The following is a 9869-nucleotide window of genomic DNA, read 5'->3' as shown; positions in this document are numbered from 1 at the left end:
ATGTGCTCACTGGTATGCTCATTTATCTAGTCATGGCATTTGATTTGCCAACTTGGGCTATCAGAGCAGTAGATAAAGTTCGGCGTGGTTTTCTCTGGAAAGGCCGTAAAGATGCAAAAGGAGGGCACTGTCTTGTCGCTTGGGTTAAGGTTTGTCTTCCGAAAGAACTAGGGGGTTTGGAGATTTCTGATCTCAAATCCCTTAGCTGGGCACTACATATGAGATGGATCTGGTTACAAAAAACAGAGCCGCATCGTCCTTGGGCTGATCTTCCAATTCAAGTGCCTGAACAGGTTAGAGCCTTCTTTGCAATGGCTATTTATTCAGAAGTCGAGTGTTGACACTTGCTAACACCACTTGAATACTAGGTTGTCATCCCCAGCATGGCACTAGAGTGTACTATGGTATTTATACGCACACAGATAAATCCGCAAGCGCACGGATACTGTTGTAGCTTTTACCCGGTTAAAGGTTTTATCGTATCCACAGGGAAACAGGAGAACCAACTACGCTCTAACTTAACCAAGATAGATAGATATGTGTAAATAGGAAAGATGGTAGAATTAAATAAGAACAATATTAAAGGTAAGATAACAATGGATGATAATATGGGAATAGAGAGTAGAGCAATCTAGTATATGGGCGATGGTAGGAGAATAGAGAGGATAACTATGGTTTCTCTACTTCAAAGGGGTATGTCTATGTCTGGGACGAACCACGTGACAAGATTACACCACAAAGGATGCTTATCTATAGGCCGATAAACCCTACCAGTCCTGCTAACGGGAGGTGGACTACAAGGGACCAACGTAACTGTCACCTACGCGGCCTACCACACGATCCGGCTAGACAGGGGATATCCACAAGTAATCTAGGTCTAAGCACCACGCTTACACCTATACTACAACTCTCACCTATAGTGTCCTATAGATTAAAGTACTCAAAAGAGTTGTAAACTAGAACATATATGGATAGTAATTGCATAATGAAATAGAAGTAGATTACCAGAGTCATCCCATGAGCAAGCTTGATTAGAGCTTGATCATGACGAAGTACAACCAGAGGAAGAACCGACAGGCCGGCCTCTCCTCCAATCCTCCCTCGCTCTCCATCTCGCTACTATCTAGATCTACTCTAGTTTAGAGAAGAGAGGAGAGCTCTCATCTCCAAACCCTAGCTTTTGCTCTGTCTATGAATAATGAATAAGGATGAAAGGGGTGCTTCCTCCAGGGGCCAGGGGGTCTGCTTATATAGTCCCCTCAAGTGAATCTGGGCCGTCGAATCAAACCGACAGTGATTGAATGGTTATCCTTGATCATTTAGGTCGGTGGATCATTATCCGTGAGATTGAACGTGATTGGTGGAAATAGTAGGGTGGGCATCCAAGGGGGAGGGCGGGCGCCCTGCCCCCGAGCCCGCTCGGCGTCCCGTTCGTTCCCGTGGCTTCTGGAGTCTTCTAGATGATAGAAAATTGCGCGGCACGTTAATACCTTTATGTAAACCCGACGTGTGGGCCTTTCCTCCAGATTTCCTGATAACCCCCGGTAGAAATAGACAAACACCAAAACTCGTGGAATTCTGTCAGATAAAACCCTAAGTCTGGGTGTTGGTTGTATTTGGATCCTTTTCTTTATTTATTTGATGGTCAAATTTGATACTTAAGGACCGTCAACAACTCCCCCAAGCTTACCTCTTGCTCGTCCCTGAGCAAGAATGGACTCAAGAGTTTCTGCAGTGGTTTTATGCCTTAAAGGTACACATGCGTTCAAACAAGATCTCATCTCTGGGTTAGGGTAAACTGTTAAGATTTAAAATTACTCATATTACCTTCCACCATGGAGCTTGCAACCGTCACTTGTGTCTTGAGCAGTTAAAAGATAGAATGGTCAAGTCAAGCGCCATGTCTCTCGTTCTTTGATCAACTATAGCTCTGGAGTTTTTGTAGATTTTCAAAATAAAACTCAGAGATTCCTTGTATGACACTCTCTCAATTCTCTCTTTTGTGGTATTTCTGGATCCTTACCAAGGCAGTAATGGTATATGCCTTCTCTCAAAGTATGTAGTAGTATGTAGTATTTTTGGTACGAGGCATAGTGACATTGCTTACTCTCTCACCCTACTCTAATAAGGTTTTGATATCTGGAGCTCATAGGTGGGAGACAGCTAATACATACTTACAAGACATTTATTGCATAGTCAAACCATGGATCCAGAGAAACAAGTCAATAAGTCAAATCAAGATGTGCATGTGTGGCGAATGAATGGTGTATGGTGATGATGGTGATAATGGTGAAAACAATGGTGAAAGTCTAATTCTACTTTTGCTCTTTTGACGGGATACATACCTTTCTTGCACTTTGAAGCTTTTTGAGGGGAATGAGATGCTCTATATTTTATTTTTCTTTTTTCTCAGGTGGGTATCTTGTACCCCTAATTCTACTGTCGGACACTTGTCTATTTTTACCTCTCGTCTCACTTTTTCTTTTCTTCGAGGTTCCGGGCACTTGCCCCTTTTTATTTCCTCGTATTTTTCCCTTTTTTTCAGAGCACTCACCCTCCTAGAATAATGTAGCAAGTGGTAGTAACCAAAATATCTCGAGCATTTATTTCACGGGGAATAACAGGGATAGGATAATGTTTTTGGCTATTCTCTCCTAGATAGGAGTAGAATAATTTTGGATGAATCTGGAGATGGAAATGAGTGGATGTATGTGGTGCGTACTTCTGGAGTAGAAGCATCATGTATGAGTGAACGTGCAAGTGAATCTTAATTTTAACTGCATGACAAGCTCCTAAAGGTCTACACAACTTGACCACACTCAATGCTCATAAGCAGTAAAAAGTAAATGTATGGTTCATAGTCTAATAAGCATGTATATGTGGCTGTGGTAGGATTTTAAACTCTCATCATACAGGAACTCATCATGCAACATTTTAAAGATTTTCAAAGATAAAATTCTCCAGAATTCTAGCATATCTAGGAACAGATAAATAGCAGCTCAACCTTCTCATATCGTATCTGTTAACGACTTAGACTTTTGATCAAGTACTCTTCCCACAAGTTCAGGTTTAGAGCAAATCTTAATTCATAACAGTCATGCCTAAACTTGAGAGAGATTTCAATTTTAAGAACTAGTCATGGCAGGGCAACTATTCATCATTTCTATGTGAGAGCTTATCATTAGGGTTCATAGCAAACTTCATTTATTTATTTATTTAGCAAACTAAGCAAAGATATATATATATAAGCACAAAAATCTTTATTTGGGTTTTTATGATTATGCATCTTTTTATTATTTGAGTAAAGTATAAACGCGAGTAGAAACACTTAGCTGGATAAATGGGGGTGCTCTCCCCCAAGCTGGATTTTGATGTAATTTCTTCTGATGTAGCTAGCAAGTGGCAGAGGTGTATTTGAATGTCGGCATCACCCTAACAGCAATTAGGATGTCCTCCGTCTGCTAGTCTTCTTTGATCCTTGAATTCTGTGGAGCTCAAATAGACAACAAAGCTTTGTGGAACTGGTTACGTGTTAGCATAAAATCTCTTAGCCGTTATTATGTTGAGCTTCCTCTAATAAATGTTATTCTCCTTAGTGGGATCACAATCTTATTTTTATATTTTCATTTCTATAGGACAGGAATATATTTATTTTATTTTTACACCACCACAGTGAATGTACTTATGGGTTTTATGCCACAAGCATACTCACATGGGGCTTACTGTTTTTAATATTTTTAATTTCTTTTCAAGATAGCATGATTAACTGAGAAGCCATTTAAGAAAAGTAAATAATTTAAGGAAAAAGGGAATGCAGAAAGGATAAAGATGGATAACTACCGATTTTATCTTTTGGCGAGGGTTCAATATTTTAAGTCTTCTGAACAAGACTTCTCACCATGTTCATTCTTTAGGTGCGTCATTTGATTCAGGTGTGGACCTTGACGTCTGCACCTCTTGATACTAGAAAGATGTGTACGTATGTAGAGGTTTGATTGTGGGTTTAGACATTCGAGAGATGTAGAAAATGACATAGATCAGGTATACAAAGAATTATAATGGCATATTTAATAATAAATGAATTGTAAAGGCAGATTTCACATGTTTGAAAATTGTAATGATATGTATCAAATAACTTCATACCCTTCACTCAGCTCTTTCCTCCCCCTATCGTCACATGCAGACACATGTCTTCTCCTCTGTCTTGCTTGTCCAAGTAGCAAGCAAGAAGCATGCCTCCTTCGTCCTGCTTGCCAAAGCAGCAAGCAAGAAGCCTTGCTCTATCGGCTCACGCAAGGAGTGTGACCTGCAGCGCCGGCAGCCTACGTGGTGGCTTCAACGTCCTCCTGCATATGAGCTCTGTGGTCTTCTCCATGTGGCGTGGCCTCTTGGACTTGGCCTAGAGCTCGAGCGACCTTCTCTGCTCAGCGCGGTGCAGACAAAGCTTGGCATGAGGGCGACGGGGCGACTGTTGGCTGCTACTCGCCTTGTTATGATAGGCATCAAGTATACTAGGCGCAGACCTATTAGTGGCTAGACATAGCTTGTTAGGAGGGCTAAAGGCCCATATTATCTTATTATTTATATGATTATTATTATTTAGAGAGGAATATAAATACTTGTAAGGACATGGAGATTGAATTAAGCAGAAACAATATATTTGTTCCTGGCTTCCTCATGGAGCTGGGACTTGCCTAGCCGCCCCCTTGCCCTAGCTGCATCGCTGCTGCCCTTGTCCCTCGCGTGATCATGGCACCTCATTGTGGTCCCTCGTGACTCAAGACTCATCCCATGAGCAGGACCTTGGTACCTATTAGCCTGGTATCAGATCCCTTGTCGGTCATGGACACCTTCGCTGCCGCCACCACCTCTTCCATGCTGATGATTCTGGCGACCTCCTCCAACACCACAGGGCTGCTGGCCACGTCAGGGGCCCTGGTGGCGCAGCCATCCCTACCACTAACGTCCACCATCACGTCATAGCTGGTCTTCACCCTAAAGGAGATGATGGGCGCCATCGTCAACCTCAACCATTGCATGAAGAAGGTGCAGGACACGCTACGGGTGCAAATCTAGGGTCAGCTGGTCATCCAGCCCCTGCAGCCTATGCCACCACCCCCTCCATCTCTACCGCTGCCACTGACCACGTCGGTGCTGTTGATCATCTACCCCTATGGGATGTCCAGCGACGCCATGTCCTCAGGCTCTATACAGGTGATGACGACGCCCCAGCTGCCAATCCACCAAATTTTGTTCCCATGTTCGCCATCATAGTTTCTAGCATGGGCCCTGGGATCCTCCACACTAATCCATCCAATGCTAGCGCTAGTCTACTCCTCGTCAACACCGTGCACCACCATACCCACAGCGCTAGCTACAGGTGCTATCACCTACCATGGGGGACTGCATATGTCCGACACCCTCTACGACGGTGTTAACGGAGCCCTATTCCACAACAACAGCTTCCTCCTCCCCACTCCGCCACAGTGGCCAGCTATGGTGTCCACCACGGGGTGTTGGGGACAGACTAGGGGGCAACCATGACCACTTTGGGTTGTCCAAGGTGGCAACCATGATTGCCCACCACCAAAGACGCATGGGCTGGAGTTTTTGACCTACGATGGCACCGAGGACCCCTGAATTGGCTCAATCATTGTGAGCAATTTTTTAGGGGTCGGCGCTGGCCGGCCTCTAACAGACATGGATTGCCTCATACCATCTCTAGGGCATGGCATAGACATTGTACTACACCCTCGAGCAAGATGAGGGTATCCCACCCTAGGACCACTTCATCGAGTTGTGTCGCCTCTACTTTGGCCCGCCTGTCCACGGCACCAGACTGGCAGAGTTGGGTCAACTGTTGTTCCTTTCGATAGTCTAGGAGTCCTCTGACCGAATACAGGTGGTGTCTTGCTAGACACATGGTGTCTCCATCAAGCAGAAGGCCGACCTCTACATTGGCGGTCTTTTGGAGTACATCTGCATTGACGTTGAGATGTGTGACCCTCCTAATCTCCATATGGTGATGTACCTAGCATGCGCCTTCAAGTGTTGAGCAGTGGCCATGCCTACGGTGTCTTCCTAGCATGGCGCCCAGCCTCCATAGCGGCCTGGTCTGCCACCGTGTGTGCCAGTAGCAGGTGTCTAGGCTACGGGGGTGCCTGCTCCACTAAGAAGCAGTCTGGCAATAGGCTAGGGCATGCCTCCTATACGTCAGTTTCGTTGCTTCACTTCGGTGGAGCAGTTGGAGCACCGCCGACAAGGGTTGTGCTTCAACTATGACAATCCTTATGTCCACAGTCACATTTGCCCTTGGTTGTTCTACCTCGAGTCTATGGACTTCGTCAACGAGGAGCTGAGGGAGGTGGACACCAAGGACTGCGACATCAGCCTGCCCTAAGGAGCTGGCCCCTTAGGGAGTAGCAGGTGCAGCTACTTCTCTTGTGGTTTCCTACATGCTGTTGAAGGAATCCGGCCACCGAACGCCATGCTACTACCCGTCATCGTCAAGGGAGAACATTTCCTTTCCCTTCTTGACACCGGCTCCACACACAACTTTGTCCAAGGAGCTGCCATGCATCATCTAGGCCTTACTCCTGCTGGTGGCGAGTACCTCCAGGTCACGGTCCCCAATGGTGATCGCATGGCTTGCGAGGGGATCGCCCAAGATGTGCCCATCCGCATCGATGATGAGGACTTCGCCATCATGTGTGTTGGCCTCAATTTGGGAACTTTTGACTTCATCATCGGATTTGACTTCTTCCAGATGTTGGGGCCTATGCTTTAGGACTGCGATGCCCTCACCCTAGCATTCTGGAGGAATGGCCATCATGTTACCTGGCAGGGCGTGGCTAGCCCCACAACCCACGTAGCAGTAGATGCTAGCCACGGTCTCCCCTGACCCACAGCTTCCATTGTTGGACAGCCTCCTATCGCAGCACGCTAACATCTTCGACGAGCCCATAGGGCTCCCTCCAGCGCACGCCTATGATCACCATATTCACCTACTGCCTGGAACTACTCCTATCATGGTGCGTCCATACTATTACCCGCAGCTGTAGAAGGACGAGTTGGAGCGCCAGTGTACGGCCATGCTTGCTCAGGGGATCAGATCATTAGACCGAGCACCTCTCCATTCTCCGCTCCCGTGCTGCTGGAATGGAAGATGGACAAGACATGGTGTTTTTCTATCGACTACCATGTCCTCAACGCCAAGACCTCCAAGGACAAATTCCCAATTCTAGTGGTGGACGAGCTCCATGATGAGCTCCATGAGGCTCGCTTCTTCACCAAGCTTGATCTTTGATCTAGGTACCATCAGGTGTGAATGCACCCTGGTGACATTGCCAAGACGGCCTTCTGCACTCACCATGGCCACTTCGAGTTCTGTTGATCCCTTTGGGCTCTCCAACGCTCAGGCAACTTTCTAGGCCCTCATGAATGATGTCCTCTGGCCCTACCTACGGTAGTTTGTGCTTGTATTTTTTTTGATGATATATTGATTTACAGTTCATCCTAGGTTTACCACTTGTAGCATATCAACATCATCCTCAATGCACTATGGGCACATCATCTCCACCTGAAATGCTCCAAGTGCTCTTTTGGGGCGTCATCCGTGCCATACTTGGTCCACGTGATCCTAGAGGGCGATATCGCCATGGATGCCAACAAGGTTGCCGCCGTGGCTGCATAGCCCCTGCCACAGTCTGCACGCGATCTTCATGGCTTCTTGGGCCTCACGGGCTACTACCGGAAGTTCATCTAGGACTTCGACATCATCGCCACCTCGCTCACGCGTCTCTTGTGGCAAGATGCATTTGTATGGGATAATGATGCCTCGTAGCATTTGAGGCCCTCAAGCACGCCTTGACCATAGGACCTGTTCTTTAGATGCCGAACTTCGCCATCCCTTTTATGGTCGACTGTGACACGTCAGGCGTGGGGTATGGTGTCCTCCTCCACTAGGGTGCTAGACCCCTCACTTACTTTCGTCGTCCTTTTACTACTCATCGTCTCAAATTAGTAGCTTATGAGTGGGAGCTTATTGGGCTAGTACAGGTCGTGCGTCATCGGCACCTGTACTTATGGGGGCGTCACTTCCTGGTTTGTAGTGACCACTATAGCCTAAAATTTTTGCTTGATCGGCGTCTGTCCACTGTTCCCTAGCACCAGGGGATCAACAAACCTTTTGAGTTTGACTTCTCTATGGAATATCGCCTGGGCCGCCTGAACACGGTGGCAGATGCACTCTCGTGTTGGGATGTGAAGGATGGGGTGGCGGCTGCCCAGGAGGGTGCGGCTGCAACCGACCTTGCCCTGTCGGGTCCCACATTCGTACTCCTAGACACTATCAGGCAAGCCATAGTGGCTGCACATGACGCTCAGCGCCTGCTGGAGTAGCTCCGAGCCAGCGAGCTCGTAGAGCCCTAGCTCCTCATCGATGGCTTTCTGCTCCATGGGTCCCGCGTCTTTGTGCCAGACCATGACGACGTACGCCACCAGGTGCTCCTCTTGGTGCACTCGGCCAGCCATGAGGGCATGCTAAAGACGTTGCACCGTCTTTGTGTCGACTTCTACATTCCACGAGATCGCGTGTTAGTCCAAGACTGGGTGCGCTCTTGCACTACTTGCCAATGTAATAAGACGGAGATGACACAACTAGCGGGGCTGTTGCAGCCTCTCGAGGTGCCACCCAAGTTTGGGCCGACATCTTGACGTACCTCATCGAGGGGCTGCCCAAGGTCCCGGGCAAGTCCGTCAACTTGACTGCGGTGGACCGTTTCTCCAAGTACGCCTACTTCATCGCCCTTGGCCACCCCTACACTGTTGCTACCGTCGCTCGTGCCTTCTTCGACGGCATTGTTCGCCTGCACGGGTTCCCGTTGTCTATCGGCAGCGATCGGGACCCGATGTTTACAGGGCATGTGTGGCGTGATCTCTTCAAGATGGCTAGCATCAAACTATGTATGAGAATGATGTTTCATCCCCAGACATGGTCAGTCCGAGGTGGTCAATAAGGTGATCGTCATATACCTATGTTGCGTGACAGGCGACCGGCCACGGGCTTGGGTGGACTGGTTTTCATGGGTGGAGTATTGTTATAATAGTTCATTCCACACCACTCTTCGTGCTACTCCATTCGAGGTGGTTTACGGGCACCCACACCCACCAATGCTGTCATACAAGCCTGGGATGGCGCGAACATAAGTTGTTGATGCCCTTCTTTGTTCTCGGGACGAGGTCTTGGCTGAGGTTCACCAACGTCTTCTACAAGCTCAGCAACTCTCCAAAAAATATTATGATGCAGGTCATCACGAGCTGGAGTTCCAGGTGGGCGACTGGGTCTGGTTGCGGTTGCTGCACTGCACGGCTCAGTCCCTCGCGCCCAGCGCTAAAGGGAAGCTCGGTCCTCGCTATGCTAGGCCGTTACCCATCCTTGAACGTGTGGGTGACGTGACGTCGCATACCGTCTCTAGCTGCCCGACGACGCTTGTCTCCATGATGTGTTCCATGTTGGCTTGTTTAAAGCCTTAAACACCACCATGGAGATCCGCCAACAGCGTCGGGTGTCCTCCAGCACACTTTCGATGGCCGACTTCTTCCTGCTCCTGCCAAGGCGCTTCGGGTCCAGCAACACCGTGGCACCTGACACGTACTCATCCAGTGGCACGGACTTCTAGAAGAAGAGGCGACATGGGAAGACGTTGATGAGTTCTGCTCCTTCTACCCTGACTTTCAGCTCGAGGACGAGTTGTTTATGAAGGCGGGGAGAGATGTTATGATAAGCGTCAAGTATACTAGGCGCAGGCCTATTAGTGGCTAGGCGCAGCCTGTTAGGAGGGCTAAAGGCCCATATTTATCTTATTATT

Source organism: Sorghum bicolor, chromosome 4 (assembly GCF_000003195.3).
Source record: "Sorghum bicolor cultivar BTx623 chromosome 4, Sorghum_bicolor_NCBIv3, whole genome shotgun sequence".
Classification (NCBI taxonomy): domain Eukaryota; kingdom Viridiplantae; phylum Streptophyta; class Magnoliopsida; order Poales; family Poaceae; genus Sorghum; species Sorghum bicolor.
Note: the sequence above shows the minus strand (reverse complement) of the source record.